This window comes from Lissotriton helveticus, chromosome 1_1 (genome assembly GCF_964261635.1).
Source record: "Lissotriton helveticus chromosome 1_1, aLisHel1.1, whole genome shotgun sequence".
Lineage (NCBI taxonomy): Eukaryota > Metazoa > Chordata > Amphibia > Caudata > Salamandridae > Lissotriton > Lissotriton helveticus.
The window spans coordinates 1,693,983,800-1,694,008,419 of record NC_136057.1 but is presented as its reverse complement, the minus strand read 5'-3'; the positions used below and the strand labels follow the sequence as shown (position 1 = coordinate 1,694,008,419).

Here is a 24,620-nt window from a genome sequence, read left to right as displayed (position 1 = left end):
ATTTTAAAGTTTGCCAAAAACCTGAGAAATAAACCAAATCAAGAAATGCTAAAAATCTATCTAGTAAAAACAATCTCTGTGGCTACTTATGGGGCAGCAATTTGGGGCATAGCACAAGTTGAGTTACTGCAAATCATAGAAGATACATTTACAAAAAGATTACTATCTATTCCTGGGTCATGCTCCAATTTTATTATTCATAAAGAACTGGCTTTGTCTCCCGAAAGCAGCCTCCCCTCCCTGTGATGAGCCAGTCGAGGCAGGAGATTCGGTGACTGAGGCGACGTAGTAGGCCTAAGGGTGAGACATCAGCCGTGGACTCGAGCGGCATCGAGGCCTTGCATCTGAGGTACAGGCATTGGAAGAACGACGGCCGGCAATCCCGGCTGCAAGGGGGCCAGGTGAGGCTAAGAGAAGGCTGCTGATGGGGATGGGGCTCCCCTGTTGAATAATGCCTGCTCTGTATCGGACTGCAGGGGAAGCAATCGCCTACTCCCCCCACAACGCCTTCCTCTCTGAATGGAGACCTAAAGTGGGCCCAGTGCAGGACAAGTTGCTGAAGGCCGGAGCAGGTGAATTCGGCTGGAAGTTCGTGTGGCACACAGCCTCAGACATCGAGGTGATACACGTGACCTAGAGACTGAGGCGACTGGCGGCGGGGCTGGGCCAGCTGGTAGTGGCTGGATGGTGTCAGCTCCCTCAGAGAGCAAAATAGAGAGTGACCTGGGTGGAGGCGGGTCACCCCCGGGGGGTGTGGAGGCCATATCGGGGTGCAGACACCACAACCAGTGGTATGGGCACAGGGGTACGGAGCGAGTTGCGCCAGGCCCCACAGAGCTTTAGGGAGAAGCCCTGAGCGTGAGCAGCCCATTGCAAGTATCTGCACTGGGATAGGCCTTAAATAGCATGGAAAAAAAAGAATAAAAAAATACAGTGATACTACCACACTGGGGACCCAAACTGCAGCGCTTATCTCAGAGAGACCAGTGAGGCACTAGGTGGGGGGCACTGCTGGTGGGGTGTCCGAAGAGACTATTTTGCCACCCCCTCCTACTCACTGAAGTAGAGGTGCTGAACGCACCACAAAAACCCAGAGCTGCAAAAGGTACTGGGGAGTGGTACGAAGATGAGATCATGGATGTAAAGAGGGCCCAGGCCAGGAGAGTCATTGGGCCACACAGAAAGTCATTGCAGTAAGTGAGCAGTGAGACCCAGCGACGAACTGCATGCCACAAGAACAAGTGGCTATTATTTGCACAACGGTTCCCGGAGATTGGGACTCTATGCTACAAATGGGGAAGGATAGGTTGCAGCCGACGAAAATGGACCAATATACGGCCGAAAGAGGTGCATCAAAAACAGATGCCACACATGAGAAGTAGTCCGAACAAGATAGTGCCCAGCAGGCCCCCACGGGAGCTCAGATCCTGGCAGCGATTGAAGCGTCTAGTATAGTGGTGCAGGCCAAGATTGATGATGTCATTATATGTCGGACTTATTCGATTGGACCTTCATGCCGTGGTGAAACAGTTCCTGGCCACAGAAAAGACTGTTACAAAACTTCAGAGTGAGGTCTCCAAATTGAAGACAACTCTCACTGAACTGTCTGACAAGACAGCCCAGCTGGAACACCACGCTGAAGATGCGGATGGGCGCTCGAGGAGGAGTAATCTCAGATTTGTGGGATTCCCGGAGGGGGCAGAGGGAACTCTTCCAGAGAACTTTCTAGACTAGAGTTTGAAATTGTCGACGTGAGAATACACAACAAGAACCCTCAGGCATTATCGAGATGGTACCCACATATTTGCTATTATCGATCGACGACCGTGAAGGGCACCTGAAAAAAACGGGGATGATAAGCCCCCCATTCTTCTTATTCTTCTTCCCCCTTCACTCTCTTATCTCTAAATATCTCTGTGATTTCTTTCTGGCTTTGCTACTCACTTACATATTCTGTTCCCTTTGGATCTCTTCTGTTTCCTATTCTTTCTGATTCCCCCTCATTGATTCTCGAATTATCTCCTTTTGTTGTTAGTATATAATTTTGGGAATATGTGGAATGTGTGTATATGACGAGTGACTGTTTTTACAGACTTAGGTGTGCGTTAGCACCGGAACAGGAAGTGTAGCACAGCAGTGCATGCCTGCCGGAACTGGTGTAGGCTACACATTGGATGCCTGATCAAATAGCAATCATAGTTGAAGATTGATTGATTGACTGTATGATTATTTGAATATATTGGTAGCTATATGAAAATGACTTTAATTTTGTTTGGGGAATGGGCGAATGGGTGGGATAGAGGAGAGTTGAACCGGACATGGGAATGCATGTGTTATGTTATGCAGTGTATACCTTAGGGGAGGGATATATATACAATGTTGCAGTTTTTGTTTGTCCTGATTGATTCCCTTGAAATGTTGACGGGACATGGCGGTGGCCGGGATGGGCATGGAGGATGCACTGGGTATGGAGGATTTTGCAATTTTAGGGTAGAATGGGACGATTTTGATTCGTAACATAGAATGTGAGAGGGCTTAATTCATTTGTGAAATGATACATACTTATGGAGTCAGGGGATGCAGGTGGCAATGCTCCAAGAAACTCACTTAATAGAATCTGAGGCACAAAAACTACATAGGAAATGGAGGACAGTTCTTCTTGTTCACTTACTCCTCTTACTCAAGAGGGGTAGCAATATGGGTTGCTCCGCAGGTACCCTTTCAGTTTCAAGATTACACGGCATAAGTTAAGGGGAGGTATGTAATAGTGCATGGTGTACTGGATGGTAAGGGGTGTGTCTGTTGAATGTGTACCCCCCAATATTGATGACAGGGAGTTCTATATAGCTCTAGGGAATTTATTGCTACCATACGTGGGGATACCACTAATTTAGGCTGGGGATTTCAACTGTGTGATCAATCGTAACCTAGACAGAGACACCCCCCAACATCACACTAAGCCAAACATGACCACAGCCTTGCAGGAAGTAATGAATCGTATGCACTGTGTCGATATCTGGCGGGAATTGCACCCACACAAACAGGGATATACCTGTTACGTGGCAACACACAAAGTTTCCAGCAGACTAGATCATCTTTTGTTATTAGAAGACTCTGTCGAAGCTTTGACACAGGTGCTACTATTGGGGCGGTTCCTGACAGATCATGCTCCGGTCTTGCTTGATTTGGGCCCAGTGCCAGTACGGCCACGTGTCCCGCTATGGTGCCTTCGCCCAGAGGCAATCCGAGATGTACCCATCTGAGAGGAGCTTCGCGCAGATGAGGCGGGGTATTTTGATACAAATTGGGCAACCACAAATAGCAGAGGTACAGAATTGGATGCACTTAAAGTGGTAATCTGGAAACAATGTCTCTCTAAAATTGGTGGGACAAGGAGGAAACTAGAGAGGGAGTTGATTGAGGCAGAAAACAAATTAATGTTAGTACAGCATGGAGGACAGTGGCTGGAGGGACTCTATTCTACAGGTGCAGAGTCAGGTCAGCGAGATATGGGACAGGCTAGACTGCCTCACTAGACGAGAGTACCACCAGTTGCTCCATAGGGAAGGAGATAAATCGGGGAGCTTATTGGCATGGCTGACTAAACGGAAATGGCCACCCGAATAAATACTTTCACCGGGACACCCGGATGGCACATCAGCCAACACACAGACAAAAAACAACGCTCTGTTGTGTGGTCACCTATCGGAGATCTACCGAGAGAGTTAGGGACTGGAACAACCTGTAGATGGGAGATTTCTCCCAGAAGTGCCCGTACTCCGCCTCACTGAAGAATAGGCGGCAAGCCTGGAGGTAGACATTAGTCTAGTGGACCTACAAGAAGAGGTGAAAGCTATGACGTGCTGTATATCACCAGGCCCGGTTAGGAAGCCAGTAGAATTTTACCAGACATATGCTGATCACTTACTCCCACGCTTGCTGGATAGTTTGCAGGAGGCTAAACGGAAGGGCGAGCTCCCCCAATCCATGAGAGAGGCAGAGATCGCAGTGCTTCCAAAACCTGGTAAGGACGCGAAGGATCCAGGCTCCTATGGAGTGCTATCTATGATGAACGTTGACGTTAAACTCCTCGCCAAGGTCCTGGCTACATGCCTCAGCCAGGTAGTAACCTCACTGGTATATGAAGATCAATGTGGATTCATGCCAGGAAGAGGCATGCATATGAATATAAGGCATCTCTCACATGTATTACATTCCGTAGCAAATAGTGTTTGCGAGCAGCTTTAATCACCTTGGATATACAAAAGGCATTCAATACATTATGGTGTGAGAATCTATGGGAAACCTTGAGGAGAATGGGACCGAGCAGGGAGAATATGTCATGGATTAAGCTGCTCTGCCATCAACCGAGAGATAGGGTCCGCAGTGGGGCCCTGATTTCGAATGCCTTTACTATTGAAGGGCCACAAGACAGGGGTGTCCATTCTCGCTGCTCCTGTTTGCCCTGGCGATGGAACCACTCGTGATCACGCTAAGACAGAGCATGGAGCAGTGTGGTAGACCTCTAGATGGCCATACGCAAGTCATCTCACTGTACGCAGATCACGTGCTTTTGTATGTTCTGCAGCCAGAGGAGGCAATCCCAGTGCTTTAGGGTATCCTAACCTCTTTCGGAGTGTCGTTGGGCCTATACGTGAATTGCCAAAAGACTGTTATATTCCCGCTAGCAGCGCTAGTGACGTAAGAGGTATCAAACCTCCTGGATGTAGGATTTCAATGGGAGAGCAGCCACTTCCGGTACCTTGGGATACAGGTGGCACAAAAACAAGAAGCGCAATATGACCTAAATGTAGGGGAAGTCATTGATGGCCATAAAGAGTTGGTGACATTCTGGAACAGACTCCCCCTCTCAGGCATTGGCAGGGTGGCAATGGCAAGAATTTTGATGCTCCTGAGATGCCTACACGGGCTCCAAAGTTCATTCTTTACATTACCAAAAGCCACATTCGACACACTGAACAGCCTCTTGATCTCCTTGGTATGGGTGGGAGGGAGCAGCAGAGTTAAACTAGATGTCCTGAAGCTCGACACAGACGTGGGTGGTCTGGGTCTCCCAGATTTTAGGCTATATTAACTGGCAGGACTTTTGCAAAACGCAGCTCAATGGTGCGCAGAGGACCGGAACACGGAGAAAGAATTGCTGGCAGATCAAAATCCCGGTAAGGCACTCCCAGTCTACCTCATGATTGGCTCACATGCCCCAAAGGTTTGCCCCCACATAGTCCGATAAGTGGCGACAGCATGGGAACATGTGGTCACCTGAGGCCATATGCCACAGCACTGCCCCTGCAATGGCTGCAGGGTTTTTCCAAAATCCAAGCGGTAATGGATATTACATGGTGGTACAAGGGATGCCTGATGACTGGCGATCTTTATGCAAATGGAACGTTTTTGACCTTCCAAGAGGCGAAAGAGTGGTACCAGGTCACAAATCGCCAATTCTTGCAATATGCAAAAATTACATGTACAGCCCAGGAGATCTGGACCTCGTTCCTGGACGAACCGATAGAATCCCACACATTGTCATTGATTCTCGACCCAGGTTCCACCAGTGGATTGATCTTGCGCCTCTATAAATCGCTAAAAGCGGATCTCACCATCGAGCTTACTCAAACTAAGGATAAATGGGGAGCAGATTTGCCCGTTCCACTTACGGAGGGTGAATGGATGAGAGCTTTTGCACAGGTTTGCGTAGTGCCCAGTAATGCCACAGTTAAAGGAGCTCAATTTTATTATCTACATTGCGCATAACTGACACCTCAGCTACTGGCTCTTTTAAAAAAAAAAAAGATATTAACAGCTAGATTCATGAAAGAAAAATCGTCTCGCAAAGGGCCAGATTCTCAGAATCTGGCCCTTTGCGAGGGCAATTTTTGCATTTGGGATTCATCATCCCAAATGCAAAAATCGCTAATTGCGAAATCGCATATTTGCGAGGAATTGTATTTAAGGAATCTCAATTTGAAATTCCTTAAATGCAATTAATTAACCATTTTCTATTAGCGAATTCGCTATTCCTGGCCGCTATATACCACGAAGTCAGATTTCGTGGTAAATAGCGAAAACTCAGAAAAATGCACTTTAGTGCATTTTTCTGAGTGGTATGTTACACACACACATGTCCTTTGGACATGTGTGTGCGCAATATGTGGCTACATTTGCTTTTCAGGGGTGCTACAGGGTGTCCTTTGGATACCCCTGGCACCCTTGAAATCGCATCCTTATTTGCGATTAGCAAATTGCTAATCGCAAATAAGGAATAACTCCCCATTCATTTCTATGGGCCTTTAGGGGAGTTATTTCTTATTTGCGATTAGCAATTTGCTAATCGTAAATAAGGAAGATGTAGGAATCGCAATATTTTTTGCAATTCCTACATGAATCCCGTTTGTCAAGTCCTTAATAGCGATTCCTTATGAATCGCTATTACAGACTCGCAAAACGGGACTTTGATGAATCTAGCTGTATGTGCCTTGACCGTGTCACATCCATTACCTGGCTCACTTCTGTAAGACAGTCTTTTTGTGCCTTGGATTTGGCGGACCTTTATGAAGCGGCCACACAGTGTGCAACTTTTTCTAAATCTAAACTAAAAGATCTTTTTATAATTAAAGCCAAGCTAGACCGATGGAATAAAAACGAAGCAAAAGGTTCAGTGATAATGTATCAGGCGATGCCCCCCTACCTGCCCGGACACTCTTATCATTGTTCCAATAGTGCAAAAACTGACCTTAAGCTCTCATAGATTAGCTCTCAGTACTTTCTACTTTTCTAACTGCTGCTTTAAGATCCAGAAGGACTGCTACTGTCTCGCTAATTTAGTCAGACATAGTTGTTTTATAGTTTGGGACACAAGTGCAGGTAACTTTGATTCCAACAGGTTTTTATCATGATGAAATTAGATTGCTGCTAACGCTCCTATAGCTATACCTTTCAGATAGTTTACCCTTTTTTATACTGTCAAGGCGTATATTGTCCATTAAATCAAGTGCAATTGTATCATGGCTATCTTATAATAACACGTAGGCCGTGCTGTTTAAGATTTTAGAGTTTTAGAGGATTGTTTCAGAATTCCTGTAAATAATATTTATTTATATGTAACGGAATGTACACACTTTTATGCAATTTAAAGGCACTTCCTGACCCACCTCACACTTTGTTAGTCCCACTCTGGGGGCCGTCGGGAAGATTAAGCAATTGCCCAGAGTCACATGGTGCTGGGCTAACCTGCTGCCAGCGCCGGGGATCGAAGCGTGATCCCCAGACTCCAGCGTCAGTCGCCCTGGCGCCACACCACCACTACCATCACTACCACCACTACCACCACTACCACTACCACTACTACTACTACTATCCTCTTCCTCCTCCTCCTCCTCCTCCTCCTCCTCATAATAATAATAATAATAATAATACCAGGTCTTTGTTTTTAAAATTTATGAGTGGAGGGCATTCTGGTTCTTTTTCCCTCTCCTGTTCCTTTCTGTGAGATCCTATTAAGAGACGTTTGGGGGCATGCATGGGATAGGCTGGACAAGCTCACATCACAAGAGTATAGACAGCGATTGCACCGGGAGGGGAACAAGCCCGGCAGATAACTAACCTGGCTACTGAAAAGGGAGACGGATAGACGCCACCCCCCATTATGACGGTCTGCCGCCGCGAAGGGACTATGGTCAACGCACAACGTTTTAATGAGGTGCTGGGGGACACCTATGGAACCTCGAATGGGGTGTGTAGCGGCAGGTGGCGTAGATGTGGCTGACTGCCTGGTGGGTGTGGCTATCCCTGTATTATACCCCAGCTAAGATAAGGACTGGAGGCAGATATCTCCCTGTAGGAAGTGAGGCAGGCGGTTGCTAATATGAACAGTGGGTAGTCCCCCGGGAGTGACGGATTTCCAAATGGAATTTTACCAAGCATATGCAGCACAGTTGGCGGGTCCGCAGTTGGAAGTATTCCATGAGTCAAGGGAGGGTGGTTTGCTGCCCCCCACCCTGAGAGAGGGCTGGTATGTATGGTGCCCAAACCAGGGGGTGATGCGATGGTCTTCATATTGGCCCTTCACCATGTTGAGTGTGGACACGAAAATGTTATGTAAAATACTGGCAGAATGACCGACGAGCGCAATGAGATCACTGGTCCATGAGGACCAATGTGGTTTTATACCAGGGTGCAGTACGGCCCTTAACTTGCGCAGATTTGCTCACGTCCTGCATGAGGTCCGTGGTAGCAACAATGACATGACAATAATATCTGTGGATATAACTGAGGCATTTAACTCGGTGGAGTGGAGTTATCTACAGCACACACTAGAGAAGATAGGCTTTGACCACCCGCTTTCGTCAATGGGTGACAATATTATACACAGAACCAGTGCTAGGGTACACAGTGGACGTCTGACATCAGAAGTATGGGGTGTGCGAAGGGGCACGCGGCAAGGATGCCCATCTCACCGCTGCTCTACGCTTTGTTGCAATGGAGCTGTTGTCAGCCCTGCTCTGCAATGATATGAGTGATGTAGATACTAAAGTGGGGGAAGTGACGCGTCTAATATCATTATATGCAGATGATGGTGTGTTCAACTTACAACTCTCTAGGGAGGCAGAACAAAGGCTCCTGACACATTTGGAGAGGTTTGGAGCTGTAGTGGGCCTCCATATTAATATTAGTTGGGGTTTCGGAAACAGATTTGGCACCGTTAGGATTACACTGGGAGGTGACTGCCTTCACATACCTCAGCGTCATGGCAGACCAGCATCAGCATTTCATTGAACCATTGGTACAAGGGCTGACTAAATCAGTCCTATTCTGGAACACTTTTCTGCTCTCCATTGTGGGGAGAGTAGCGGAAGTGAAAATGGTGTTCCTCCCTAGTTGTTTGTATGTCATAGAGAATGTCTGGGGGGGATGAGTTAGGTGGTACTCCCCCAACTAAAGTGTGACATGTTAGGGGGTGGACTGGGCTTACTGGACTTGGAGCTTTATTATTATGCACCCACTCTGCAACATGCAGCACAGTGGGCGTCTGAGGATGATAACCGGGAGAAGAGACTGCTCCACTGGACTTATGGTGGGCACTCCCTGATGAAACGTCTTATGCAGGGGTCTGGGGTGCCCCTGGCGTCCCGTACCTGGTCAGACAGGTGGCAGAGATTTGGGAACGTGTGGTCACAAGAGTGTTTAAATGACCAACCTTTGTCAGGGAACAAGGTATATGGAAATTGTCCCAGTTTAGAAGCATCGAAGACAATATGTCTGTAATGAGATGGATGGAGGGGGGGTTGTGAAACGATGGCAAATCTATACCCAGGGGAGAATTTTCTTACATTTGCAGAGGCACAGGAGGCTTCCCGATGTGGGTAAAAAATCCTAGGCCATCCGAGAAATAAGTGACCAGAAAGTCTAGTACCAGTGGAGAAAAAGAATAATCGAAAAATAGTGGGTGTATTAAAAAATATATATATTTAATTAGACATAGATAAAAATCATATAGAGACTCAAACACATAAGTCAAACTATATGATACAGTAAAATTATGACATATAAAAAATTCTTATATATGGACAGAATTCAAAAACAATAAATAAAAAACAAATACATCATAGTAACATTATAAATCACAACGAATAGCAAATGATTATACATTCAGAATTAAAAAAAGACAATTGCAAATATTGCGGAATTAATTATAAGGACTCGACGCGCGTTTCGGCAGAGAAAAAAACGCCTTCCTCAGGAGTCATAGGTGAAACTCTGAAAGAACATTATGAGAGGAGTATTATACATCAAAATATAAATATTGTTTCACATAATTAATACATATTCCTAACAGCATTACTATTTATCTATCACATATATCAGAATTCGAAAACACTTATTCTACCTGACAGGTCTAGACATGAAATTTGGTCACTTAAAGTCATATGATAGACAGGTAAGTATACAATGTCAATGTAGTACTTAGCCAAACACAGAGTAAACGATCGACCAGTCATATAGGGTTTGTTACTTATATAGGTCACGATTGGATATCATTAGTACACTTGAGAGTAATTCTCAGTAGATTTCTCAGTGTAGGAACTAATAAAGAATGACGTATTGGGATCTTACTTTTTGAAACATCATAACATAAATCAATAAACTTACATTTACAATGTTGTCTTTCATTCCATTAGTTTAAGGGAATCGATGATAACTTCCTTTATTTAAAAAATATATACACAGGACCACTTGATAAAGGTTAATACCTAATCAAAACAAAATATGTAGTAATCAACAACATGGTTGGAAATGAATGAAGACACTTTGAACACAATGGACCATCCAATGCATAACTAGATATAGTCAAGGTTGTCTATAATAGAGAGGATAAAAGGATTTATAAGACTGGGAAGCGTAACGCTGAAGACGATATAGTTATAAGATCATTGAACTGCTTGTTACCGCTATTTTTTGGCCTATATCAGCTAATTCTTCACATGCATGTCTTAATATGTTATATGGAGAACCACAGATTACTCAGAGTAGATTCCGTATTAATTGTATTAATATCAGCTGCCTCTCACTATGGCTAGGAAATGCATAAAAATGGGGGGGGGGAAAGAATAAGAAGAAACTCGTCGAGGAAAAATAGTCGGTATATATATTGTGTAGAATCTAAACATCAAAAGGTCTTCATTTTACAGTAAGTAAACTAATAATATTAAATTCAAAAGAAGGTTACCTAATATCTTCTCAGCACAGATTTAGGGGCCCACTGTATCGAAATATTTCACTTAGTATGAGTGTCCAAATATTTGCATATAATCATAACTGCAAAGGAAAATACAGAGAATGCAAACAAATCTAAGGTCACTCATGGTGTTTAATAAATCGCGTTACAGAGATTTCCACTAAAATGCAGCTTCATGAAGGATTTGTGCAAGTATTATTAAATCTTAAAGGATTATTAAATCTTAAAGGACATATGGTGTACCTTAGAGTATAAAGCTGATAGTTCTTCAAATGCAATTCATTTTAGTTCATTGATGTAAAAACGAGTCAGAATGCCGGGGGCACTGGAGAGGGTGAAAGAATCAACAGATATCGAGTGTTTAGAAACCAGCTCACCATAGCTCTGTGTATACTAACGTACAGGGAATAAATAACACGGCAGGGGATGTTACAGACAAGAAATGTCACATAATTCAGGTAGACTACGAGTGGATTTACGGGCGTCACTACATAAGTGGATGATATGACGACTGGAACTACAATGCATATTAAGGTGTTATTACCTTCAAAGGAGCTAGTAGATGCCGGCAGCGAGATGGTGCTGTTCCACTAATTAAAATGGTTTAAAAATAATAGCCGGACATAGAATGGCGCTGTTGTAAGTACTTGATAGTAGCTGAAAATAATGGGAAAGTAAACAGAGAATCAGCTGCTGCCCACACATAACATTTATGTGTGATAGGTAACAAATACGAGGGATATTCTCTTACCTGTATACGAAAGACGTCTCGTGGACTGCAAGATGGTGCAGTTCCAAGGGCTACAGAGTAGCAATTCAGCCTCGCCGGTCAGAAAGGAGTGAACGCCATAATGATGACAGCTCTTTTAAATTTAATCGATGGCGCGAAAAAGTTACTTCCGATGGAATCGTTGGGGAAAGTGAAAACGGACTACAGTGCAATGATCTTACAATGAGAAACACCATTACAAGATGGCGCTAAAAACGATGGTTAACAGCGCACAATATCTATTAAAATAAAAAGCTCCACAAAGTTGGGGTAAATGTTTTACATGAAAGGAAGACATTCTGAATAATGCACATAGCTTACTAATACACTGATCTAAGAAAAGGAATGAATACTAAAAGAAATAGGAATTGTATGGCTACCGAGTGCAAAGAATATTGCTAATAAGATTAAACGTAGGTATATATATTATAATAATAAAAAGTCATAATATTCTTGGGTGGAGTAGAGCCAGGTACAAAGGTACTTGACAACCAGACATAGTACAATGGCCGCTCGCAGCCGTTCCTGTTTGCCGTGACTTTGCATGTTCTGCCATAGCCTGCTGCTCCGTGAAGCCAAGGGGAAAGGCTGCATTGTTCTTGACCGCGTCATAGGCTGTTTGACAGGGGCCGGGACTGCGAGACCCAGGGTTCAGCGCGTGAAGACCGGAACACACCTGGAGTCTCTTCCCGCCCCCTGCTCCTCCTATTTATGACACACCCTCCACGCTAAGCGGGACGCTTTCGGGACGCCGGGCTAAGCCAGACATGCCAACCCTCCCGATTCAGGCGTGAGACTACCGATTTGAAGGCTAGTCTCCCGCCTCCCGATTCCTAAAAGCAAAAACCCGATTCCTCGGGGGTTTCAGCTGACAGGGCTTGGTATTGTGTAAAGTGCTAATTCTTCCAGCAAAGAGTGGCGATGCAGGGGCTCTTGAAGGTGCGAAAAATCAACAAAGCGTCATTAACAAAGGAATCGTCTTTTAATGACCTGCGAAGTACGAGGGGACTGTTTCAGCCCCGGCTGCCACAGGGGGGGTGGGGGGTGCATGCACTGCCAACAACCTGCCAGGCCAATGCCCAACACTTGTATCACCCTCTCTGCCTGCCATTATGCTCCATGCTTCTGAAAGGTAAGAAAAAAAACGTGCATTTGCGTTTCAAATGTCTGATCCTACAGCAGCACACAAGCCCATACATGCCAGTAACCCGATTCAAAGCCCCATTCTCCCGATTTTTTTTATTTTTTTTTATAAATCTCCCACTTTGCTCTCCTGAAATGTTGGCATGTATGGGCTAAGCCCGGGCAAAGGGCGGGCCCTCTGTGGCCCTCAGTGGCCGAGGTAGGCTGGGCTGGGCCCGGTTATTTTCATCGACAGTGTTTTTAAATTTTGTCTCCCTCTGCCTATGGGAAATACGCCTGACTGTTTGAGGAAGTAACCATCCATTGACACTGCTTTGTAGCTTCCTTGGTTTCTATTGTCGGGGAGTCATCGTTGCACCTCCAGGACTATATTTTTTTATTTTAGGAGTATCGTATCATTGTTTGTTTTCACTCATCCGGAGGAATTTCACCTTTATAATATAATTTTGTGAATACATTCTGTTGGAAGATGTTTAAGAAACTGCGCTCAGGAAGGTAAGTGGGTGGTATACCTGGTGCAAACAAAGATATTACTCGCACAAGAAATAAATCTGTAAATAACCCCCCGTTGAAGGGTCAATGCCAACTTTTCGAGCTTTGGGATTTGCCCTCCCCTAAGAACGCTAATTTATCTATTAAAAAAGGCTCCTGTGCCATGGACTTAGGGGTCCATACTCAAGCTACTACATCTCTGCCGCCCCCTCTTGTACAGTCTGTATTACAACATTCTGTGCCAGTGGTGTCTCCTCCCCATGTCCTTTCGGAAGGGAAGGATGAGAGTAAGTTCTCCTTTTCAGTACCTGAGAGGGAACTCACTAATCATCCATCTGTGTCGCAAACCCCTCCGAAGGAAAGGTTGGGCGGTGATCTGTCACCACTATCCATTGATCTTGAACTTTGTGGCCGTTATGTAAATACAGCGAAAGTGGAGTCTCTGACCCCTATCAAACCTCCGGGGGGTGCTACCCCATCTGGATTACTGTTGTATAGTAGTACCCCCTCGTTGAATGGTCAGGACATGTCCGATTTGTTAGACGTTTCTGGCCCCCCTGGTCTTAACCTATCTGGTATTTGCCGGCCTGTGGAAGCATGTGAAAAACCAATCTCTGAATCGATGATTGCTTTGGAACAATTACTAGCCTCTATTTTATCTCTCTTAGGGAAATTCGTTGGTAACTCGGATTGTATTTTGGATTCTGTCACCCAAATACTGAAGGCCTTGTTACAAAAGTCACCTGATATGAGAAGTGTTCCCTCATCCATGATCATACATAGCTTGCCACTGAGGGAAATAAATGTGGCTCCAGTGGAATTTGACAAGAAAGCTGGGACATCGGTTTTGTTATCACATACTGTAGCTATCCCCCTAACTGCAGTACCCAACTGTATTAATAACTCAGTTCTTGAGATTGTGGAGGAAGATAAATCCATATCTGGCCTTAAAGTGGCTCAAGACCTTTTTCCCACCTTCACGTCTGAAAATAACAAAGAACCTATTGATGATAAACAGGAGGTAAAGATAAAAAAAGGTAAACTTAGAAACAATAAGGGGAATAAAAAGAAACCTATTAGAAAATACAAGAAGAAAAGGCAGCGTCGGATAATTTTTCAAAATTCTTTGACCACACTGGAGAATGAAGTGATCGTCTTGGATACTTCTTCTATATCCGCAAAGGCGGATATTGATATTGAAATGAACCCACCAATTTCTACTTTTTTTAAGGTGGAAAGTGAACTGTGTCCGCCAAAATCCCGGGAAGCTATTCCACAAATGGGGGGTCTCCTTCCAAGTCTCTCTCTACCGACAGTGACTGGAGGTTCAATTCAATATCAAGCGGGGTCCCTTAATCCTTTGGCGTCTCCTTTCTTTGTAGTTTCAGAGAGTGGAGATCGCCATTCCTCGGATCGCCCTTCAACATCCTTAAAAGCTCCAGTGGAAATTCTTGTGTTAGACTTTTTACCCCTATTTGATGTTGACTTGCCCTTAAACAGAGCCTGGCTCCTTAAGCGTTTCAGTGAGATAGAAAGTCTCCGTCATATTCAAACTAGGGACATTGAGTTAGTTTCCCTGTTTGGTGAAGTCAAGGTAACGAGTATAAGGGTTAAATTTTATTCACCTATTATTGTAAATTTGATATTGCAGCAAGCTGAGAATTTCCAACGTACAGGTATTGATATTCTCCCGATTTTCAACCTTGGTAACATAAACCTGTCTTCTGGGGAGGTATTCAGAGGGGAGGAGCAAAATGGGGTAGCCTCTCCTCTTAGAGACCTGAGGATTTGGGTATCTAAGGGAAAACGTTCGGTCTCCCAAGTGAAGCCACTTCCGCTGACTCAGAATTCCTCTTTTTCAGAGGATAATAATCGGTGGAACTGGCTGCATAGTGCCTTATCCACAAAAACAAAAGATAATCCCAGATTGTTTCAGCATCTTTAACACCTCATTAAATATTATTAACCCTGGGCGAAGAACTACGCTCCGTTCGCGGAGCTTGCGGAGTTTTGGCAACTCCGCGTTCTACGGAGAACGCGAAGCTGTCGATTACTCCGCGATCCGGTGCGTAGCGTAGTTCTCGCGCGCTGAATAACATTATCGCGTGCGCCGGGGTAAGTTCGCGTGATATTTGACGCGATCACGCACTTTGGCAGTGCGAACGAGAAGATGAGTTCCCGAACATGTCTAACACACAGCTATCTCGAGCATGCAGGCAGCGCCCCGAACACGCGCACCGCGCTCCCGAAGACGAAAAACGGCGCGCGAACGGGTCTAGCAAGCTACTACGCATGTCCGCGGAGCTACGCGAAGGTCGCGGAGTGCAACTGCGTCTTCGCGTAGCTCCGCGGAGTGCGGCTCCGCGAACTACGCCCAGGGTTAAATATTATTTCCTGGAACGCGGCAGGGATTCACAGTAGCCCAGAGAAATTTGATTTTTTGTTTTCTCTTGGAGCTAACGTGATCTGTTTACAGGAAACGTGGTGTATCAATACGTTGAAGGTCTCTAAGGATTATTATGCCCTGGAAGTGCCTGTTGTTCCTTCTAAGAAAGGTCACGCCAGGGGGGGTCTCGCTTGTTTACTATCAAATAAATTGCAATGGAGATTCTCCCATTATATTGATCCAAGCAAACTTTTCCATGCTATAACCATTGATAACTTGTTTAATAACGGCATAAAGTCCCCTATTGTAATTTTGAATGTTTATATTCCTCCGGAGGAGTGTTTTAATGTGATATTAAAGCAGGTATTTCAATATATTGAACTAATCAAAAATGTCCCTTCTCCTCCTGAAATTATGCTTGTGGGAGATCTGAATTGCAAAATCTCCAATGTTAGTTTGGAACTTTTTAGGAATAAACCTAAGGAAGAGGCATATTTTATTCCTCAATCACTCTTCCCTGATAAATTAGTGACAAATAAACGAGGGAAGATTTTGCTAAAAGAACTAGCGGCCGTCGACGGACTTATATTAAATGGGAGATTTCCGTCTGACGTGCCTGCAAAATTTACTCACAAGTCTCCCTTTGGGTCTTCTATCTTAGATTATGCAATTGCAGACTATGGCCTGTTTCCGTCTATTCAGGACCTTAAGGTCATATCTACTCCGCTGAGTGACCATAGCATATTGTTTGTAACTATTTCTTTAAATCCTTTGACAATCGCACCTTGGTCTTTACATGGCAGTGACGCTGCCTTCCACGCTTCTTCTGGAAGGTGCTTTTGGAATCCTTCAGCCATTAATGGGGTGCAGGATTTTCTATCCGACACCCTATTAGTTTTAAATGAGTGGCGTGGGAATGAAATAGTTTACTTTGCAGAATTTGTGCGAAAGATCACTTCTTATGCTAAAAAAACGTCCAGACCCAGAAATGGAGTAGCGGTCCCTAGCATATTGCGTAGCCTGAATAAGGAAATAAACAAATTAGTCCGTGAACAATATATAGATAGAGTCATGGAACGCGGAAAAGAAATTTTCAGGCTAAAAAGAAAGAGAAGTAGACTCCAGCTAAAAATAAAAAGGAACAGGAGGATAAGGTATGGATTAACTTGAGGGAATCTGTTGTTCATGGCAGGATCAGAGAATTTTGGGCAATAATTGGCAAGGGGTGTGGTTCTAGACTAAGCCCATCTCCTATCCCTATAGCGGAAGAGGTATGGACTACCTATATTCGGGATCTTTATGCAGGGAACGGGAGTTTAAATGATGACATTGCCATCGGTGCTATTATTAGTAATGATACTGACATCGGCGCCACTCCTGTGGGTCTTATTAATTATCCCGCAGAAAAAGAAATTGAGATGGCTATAAAAAACATGCGTGTCTCAGGGGCAATGGGGCCTGATGAACTCCCCATGACGGTCCTGAAATCGGACCCTGCAAGGTGGAGTAAAATCCTGTATCCTCTGTATAAAGCCTGTTTTTTGTCTAAAACGGTACCTGCCTCTTGGAGGGGAAGTATCTTGGTCCCTATTTTTAAGAAGGGAACTAGGGATAGTCCTAGTAACTATCGTCTGATTGCTCTCCTCGACTCAATCGGAAAGGTTTTTGCGAAATGTCTTCTAAACTCCCTCTCCGTTTGGGTAGAGGAGAATAATATCTTGCCATTAGAACAGACTGGTTTCCGTAGGAACCACTGTACGTTAGATAACCTCACCGCTCTTCATGTGGTTACAGATAAGTATGTTCAGGTGAGAGGAGGGGTTGTGTATGCCGCCTTTATTGATTTCTCCACGGCGTTCGACAAAGTTGATCGTGGAACGCTGTGGAGAAAATTGGCGGCGCTTGGGCTCCCACTCTATTTGTTGGAGCTGGTGAGGGCTTTACATACAGAGACCTGGTGTAGGGTCCTGTTGGGGGGCGAAAGGGGGCTATCTGATACAATTCCAACCTTGAATGGCCTCAAACAAGGCTGCTTATTGGCTCCCCTTTTGTTCTCCCTATACACGGCAGACCTACCCGCCGCCTTGGCTGCCAGAGAGGGCATTGCCCCGGTGGTGGGGGGGACCCAGATTTCCTGCCTGATGTATGCAGATGATGTCCTCATCTTTGACTTAACTCCTAAAGGACTAGCAAATCGGCTACATGCTCTTCACACTTTTGCGGTAGTTCATTGCATGAAGATCAATATCACCAAAAGTAAAGTCATGTGTATAGCTGGCAAGAAGAGGTGCCGATCCGTAGATTACGGTTGTTTCATTGGGGATCAAAAACTAGAGGTGGTAAAGTCCTATACTTTTTTAGGGAAAATCATCACGGCTAACCTGAGTGAGAAGCTCCATATAGAGCATTGCTCACGCAAAGCTATTGCCCATGGCAAAGGTTTACATTCCCTATACCATGCAACGGGGAAGCGGCACTTTCCGAGTTTATTGGAAGTGTATAGATCTAAAATCCCCGCAACAATACTGTATGGTATTGAACTTATCGAGGTGAAAAATTGGGACTTCTGCCATAAGATCGAGGGGAAACTCTTAAGATCTCTCACCTCTCTAAATACTGCGTGCTCTCTGGCAGCCTGTAGGCTCGACTTTGGTCTCAGGAGTAGTTGGGTCCAGGGACTATGTGCCCTTGTAAGATGGGTGGCTTGCCTCGCAAGAGCTGAAGTAGGGACAATGAGAGCTCTCCTCAGAAGTGAAATGTTGGGTAGTTTTAATGAGTTTTCTCAACTTGTTCGTAATTTTAGAAAAGCTGTAACCCTATTAAAATTAGATGAAACTGCTCTTTTTCTGTACTCTCCTTTACAGTTAAAATTGGTTTTGAGAGCAGCTTCATGGGACCTATGTTTTCAATCTGATAAAAAATTCATTTGTGAAAAAAGGAATGTAGATCTTCTCCTTGATTCTTATCAGATGAAACTACCACAACCCTATGTTTTATGGAACCTACCGCATGGTATACGTAGATTTTGGTTTCTCCTACGCTACGATTTAATACCTCTTAATCGATTGTTATCTAAATGGTATGGCTCCTCTCCTCTGTGCAATTTATGTAAAGTAAACATCCAGGACTGTATGCATGTGTTACTGATTTGCCCTGCGCTTCGTAAATTGCGCTCTAGATGGTTAAAATCTATCTGTCTTCGCCTTGGCATTGTCACTTTGAATGGCTTTCTTTCTGCACTTTATTTCCCTCCCAATGGAATGTTCTGCTCTCATATTTTTAACTTTTTTAAAGGTTTCCTAGCTATTTATTAATATGTTCCTGGAGATGTTTTGACGTTCCGACTTTCTGTAGTTTTGTTTCACATGTCAGTATTGTATTTAACCTAGGTCTTTTATATGGTATATGTTGTGTTTTCTTTTTTGTAAAGTATTTGCTTTGTGTTGAATTCTGTATATCTTTATGTGGCCCTCTTCTGAGAGCCAAAACATAATAAATAAATAAATAATAAATACAATGTCTCTGAAAACGAATCCATTAGTAAATTAATATCGATTCAGAAAATTAATGAAGAACGCATAAACAGAAGCTGTACATCAATAGCTAACCAGGATTAAATAATGGCATTTTCCCATGGGATCTCGGCATTTAATCCTTTTCTAAAAGTTCCCAGAGAAAAAATCCAAAAGACTTCTCTTTTCTTTCTCACCTTTTCGCCACCTTTACTATCTGGGAGTCTGATGTTTTCTAAAATGCACCATTTGAAATCCTCCGGGCCATGTTGGTTCTCCATAAAATGTTTGACCAAAGGTGCCAAAATCTTGTTGGTGCGAATGGCTGAACGATGTTCTGTGAGTCTGGTCTGTATCGGTCTAGAGGTCTCGCCGACATATGGATTAAATGCCGAGATCCCATGGGAAAATGCCATTATTATAATATATATACCTACGTTTAATCTTATTAGCAATATTCTTTGCACTCGGTAGCCATACAATTCCTATTTCTTTTAGTATTCATTCCTTTTCTTAGATCAGTGTATTAGTAAGCTATGTGCATTATTCAGAATGTCTTCCTTTCATGTAAAACATTTACCCCAACTTTGTGGAGCTTTTTATTTTAATAGATATTGTGCGCTGTTAACCATCGTTTTTAGCGCCATCTTGTAATGGTGTTTCTCATTGTAAGATCATTGCACTGTAGTCCGTTTTCACTTTCCCCAACGATTCCATCGGAAGTAACTTTTTCGCGCCATCGATTAAATTTAAAAGAGCTGTCATCATTATGGCGTTCACTCCTTTCTGACCGGCGAGGCTGAATTGCTACTCTGTAGCCCTTGGAACTGCACCATCTTGCAGTCCACGAGACGTCTTTCGTATACAGGTAAGAGAATATCCCTCGTATTTGTTACCTATCACACATAAATGTTATGTGTGGGCAGCAGCTGATTCTCTGTTCACTTTCCCATTATTTTCAGCTACTATCAAGTACTTACAACAGCGCCATTCTATGTCCGGCTATTATTTTTAAACCATTTTAATTAGTGGAACAGCACCATCTCGCTGCCGGCATCTACTAGCTCCTTTGAAGGTAATAACACCTTAATATGCATTGTAGTTCCAGTCGTCATATCATCCACTTATGTAGTGACGCCCGTAAATCCACTCGTAGTCTACCTGAATTATGTGACATTTCTTGTCTGTAACATCCCCTGCCGTGTTATTTATTCCCTGTACGTTAGTATACACAGAGCTATGGTGAGCTGGTTTCTAAACACTCGATATCTGTTGATTCTTTCACCCTCTCCAGTGCCCCCGGCATTCTGACTCGTTTTTACATCAATGAACTAAAATGAATTGCATTTGAAGAACTATCAGCTTTATACTCTAAGGTACACCATATGTCCTTTAAGATTTAATAATCCTTTAAGATTTAATAATACTTGCACAAATCCTTCATGAAGCTGCATTTTAGTGGAAATCTCTGTAACGCGATTTATTAAACACCATGAGTGACCTTAGATTTGTTTGCATTCTCTGTAATTTCCTTTGCAGTTATGATTATATGCAAATATTTGGACACTCATACTAAGTGAAATATTTCGATACAGTGGGCCCCTAAATCTGTGCTGAGAAGATATTAGGTAACCTTCTTTTGAATTTAATATTATTAGTTTACTTACTGTAAAATGAAGACCTTTTGATGTTTAGATTCTACACAATATATATACCGACTATTTTTCCTCGACGAGTTTCTTCTTATTCTTTCCCCCCCCCCCATTTTTATGCATTTCCTAGCCATAGTGAGAGGCAGCTGATATTAATACAATTAATACGGAATCTACTCTGAGTAATCTGTGGTTCTCCATATAACATATTAAGACATGCATGTGAAGAATTAGCTGATATAGGCCAAAAAATAGCGGTAACAAGCAGTTCAATGATCTTATAACTATATCGTCTTCAGCGTTACGCTTCCCAGTCTTATAAATCCTTTTATCCTCTCTATTATAGATAACCTTGACTATATCTAGTTATGCATTGGATGGTCCATTGTGTTCAAAGTGTCTTCATTCATTTCCAACCATGTTGTTGATTACTACATATTTTGTTTTGATTAGGTATTAACCTTTATCAAGTGGTCCTGTGTATATATTTTTTAAATAAAGGAAGTTATCATCGATTCCCTTAAACTAATGGAATGAAAGACAACATTGTAAATGTAAGTTTATTGATTTATGTTATGATGTTTCAAAAAGTAAGATCCCAATACGTCATTCTTTATTAGTTCCTACACTGAGAAATCTACTGAGAATTACTCTCAAGTGTACTAATGATATCCAATCGTGACCTATATAAGTAACAAACCCTATATGACTGGTCGATCTTTTACTCTGTGTTTGGCTAAGTACTACATTGACATTGTATACTTACCTGTCTATCATATGACTTTAAGTGACCAAATTTCATGTCTAGACCTGTCAGGTAGAATAAGTGTTTTCGAATTCTGATATATGTGATAGATAAATAGTAATGCTGTTAGGAATATGTATTAATTATGTGAAACAATATTTATATTTTGATGTATAATACTCCTCTCATAATGTTCTTTCAGAGTTTCACCTATGACTCCTGAGGAAGGCATTTTTTTCTCTGCCGAAACGCGCGTCGAGTCCTTATAATTAATTCCGCAATATTTGCAATTGTCTTTTTTTAATTCTGAATGTATAATCATTTGCTATTCGTTGTGATTTATAATGTTACTATGATGTATTTGTTTTTTATTTATTGTTTTTGAATTCTGTCCATATATAAGAAAAATTTGTATATGTCATAATTTTACTGTATCATATAGTTTGACTTATGTGTTTGAGTCTCTATATGATTTTTATCTATGTCTAATTAAATATATATATTTTTTAATACACCCACTATTTTTTTTCGATTATTCTTTTTCTCCACTGGTACTAGACTTTCTGGTCACTTATTTCTCGGATGGCCTAGGATTTTTTACCCACATTGGTTATTACCCTGCCCTAGGAGTCTGTGTATTACTGATACCCAGGGGTCCTTGTTTTCTCTCAACAGGAGGCTTCCCGAACACCCGTCAGGTCACGGACACACTGCACTTATTACTGGCGGGAGGGTCAGCTACACATTTAGTATCACATCTATACAAAACACTAAACGCATATAGAGCCAGGACAGAACCAGTGGAATGGCAGGCATGGGGGGGGGGAGGATCTACCCAGCCACCCACTGGCTCGGACTGGAACGCGACCTGTGAATTGGTAAAGACTGTTTCTTCTAACCCCAGGTTTAAACTGATCCATTTGAATTTTCTGCACTGTACATATCTCACCCTGATTAACTTAGTAAGATGTACATGGGTAGAGGGTGAACTGTCCCAGGTGTGGGAGAGAGGGTGCTTCTTTTTGACATATGTTATAAAGATCAGTGGTCCCTAAGCGCTATACAAAACAATCATACTCTGGGTGTACAATTAATGCCCATGAAGAGTAAGACTCAATCTGTAATTTATTCAAACAGAAGCTAAAAACAAGTTTGAGGGGTAACAACCCACCTTTATCCCTCAAACTTGTTTTTATTTTCACTTTGAATAAATTACTCTTCCTGGGCATTAATTGTACTTCCAGATGTAGCAAAGCTAAGGGGAGTGACTACACTCATGATAGGGGAGACATCCCAGATGTGCCTTCTTTTTTACCATATCACAAAGTCCAAACGAGGCAAACTGCACTGGAAATTGCTACAACTGGCCCTGGTGCTGGCCAAGAGGAGGATAGCCATTAGTTGGATGGGTACTAGAGCCCCCTCCGTTACATTGTGGCATACAGATGTAGAGGAATGGGCTGTTGCTGAGGAGGTCCATATGAAACACAGTGTTGACAAATTACAAGAGGACTTGGACACCTGGGCCACGTTTCTGGAGGGTTTGCCTGATGATTGGGATGGGATTGAGGCGCAGACCACATAGTCACAGGGAGCTGGGTCCCCTGATGCACAGGAATGCGGCGCAGGCGTGCGGGATTGGTACCGGCTACTACTGAATCGCCGTGAGCGGGACAGTCATAGAGAGAGGTTTGTGGTCAACTATTTGGAATGCGGGGGGGAGATGGAATTGGGCCTGGTCTCCCAGTGAACAATAGTTCTGAGTCGAGATAAAGTACTGCAGAAAACTCTTGATGGAATAATGACGATGGGGGGGGGTGAGTTTGGATCGATCTTGTTTTTGTATAATTAATAACACTACATTAGCATATACAATGTACCGAGTTATTATGTTTTATGTTATTTATTTTATTGTTGCAATTGTTTAATCAGTGGTGGACAACACATGTCTGTATATGTCATTGATGTGCTATTTTTTTTGCCCTTGTTTTGGACAAATTGCTGGCCATTGACTAATAAACAGACCGTACGAAAATAACAGGGCTTAGCAAATCAAAGGTTTGTGGGTGACTGTTGTTTGGTGTCAGAGGCTTACCACACAGTTCAAACAAAAAGTCTCCAAAAAGAATTACCCAAAAATGTACAATTAAAAAAAAAACATAATTTGGCAAAACTTTTTTGGATGATAACACCTTTCTGTACTAATGTGATGGGTGTGCCTGTTTTTCTCCAGTGAGATGGTTTTGGACAAATTGCTGGCCATTGACTAATAAACAGACCTTACGAAAATAACAGAGCTTAGCAAATCAAAGGTTTGTGGGTGACTGTTGTTTGGTGTCAGAGGCTTACCACACAAATCAAACAAAAAGTCTCCATTAAGATTTACCCCAAAATGTACAATTAAAAAAAATAAAAAAAATTGGCAAAACTTATTTGGATGATAACACCTTTCTGTACTAATGTGATGGGTGTGCCTGTTTTTCTACAGTGAGGTGGTCAATCTGTTGTTGCTCCTCACTAGTACCAGTTTAACACACAAATATAGCAATAAGCAACAAAAAGTGAACAGACCAGCTTTGCAAAGGACCTTTTACTGCACTGCAACACATGTTGCTGCTTTTTAGTTACTTTTGAATGGTTTGAGCTATAAACCATTTTTTTGTTAAAATCAGCAGATTATACAGCAGTTGATGGATTGTGTGGCAAATGCAGCAGATCTATAATTATTTAAAAATCACAGCGGCCTCTCAATTGCAAAATTCCAAAGACCCTGGGTACAATGGTAAGGGGTTTTATTTTTAACATCATGAAAACAGATGCTTCTATTTTAGCAAAAACTGATTCCTGATTATATTAGTTTGCTGTTGTTGTTGAACTCCAGTCATGTTTGGTGGGGCTGGAGGTCCTTGAAAGTCTAAGTGTTAGAGCGGGGTTAAAGATATGGCTAAAACAAAATATTCTGTACGTCTTTTGGATCTTTCACCCTCAGGTAGCTACAGATAAAAATAAGGGGCAGCTTAACTTAAATTAAATTAAATGAAAAATAAATTAAAAAGTTGTTACTCAGTGGGAAACTATAGTACAATATGATACCTTTATTAGTTAATGCACTGCAAATGTCTGTGTGTAACCAGAGAGCTACAAATTTAAATCTTGGTTGGTGCAGTG

General features: G+C 42.8%; 2 long non-coding RNA genes across 2 annotated transcripts; one reads left to right on the top strand and one right to left on the bottom strand.

The window, feature by feature from the left end:
• Nucleotides 1-9,587: 9,587 nt before the first annotated feature.
• Nucleotides 9,588-11,625, bottom strand: LOC144773977 (uncharacterized). The gene is made up of 6 exons (XR_013600084.1): nucleotides 11,505-11,625; nucleotides 11,298-11,410; nucleotides 10,997-11,078; nucleotides 10,745-10,833; nucleotides 10,168-10,268; nucleotides 9,588-9,774 (listed from the first exon to the last, which is right to left on the bottom strand). It is a non-coding gene; the product is annotated as an uncharacterized LOC144773977 (long non-coding RNA).
• Nucleotides 11,626-19,802: 8,177 nt separating this feature from the next.
• LOC144773970 (uncharacterized) lies at nucleotides 19,803-21,970 on the top strand. Its single transcript, XR_013600083.1, has 6 exons — nucleotides 19,803-19,923; nucleotides 20,018-20,130; nucleotides 20,350-20,431; nucleotides 20,595-20,683; nucleotides 21,161-21,261; nucleotides 21,655-21,970. It is a non-coding gene; the product is annotated as an uncharacterized LOC144773970 (long non-coding RNA).
• Nucleotides 21,971-24,620: the final 2,650 nt, after the last annotated feature.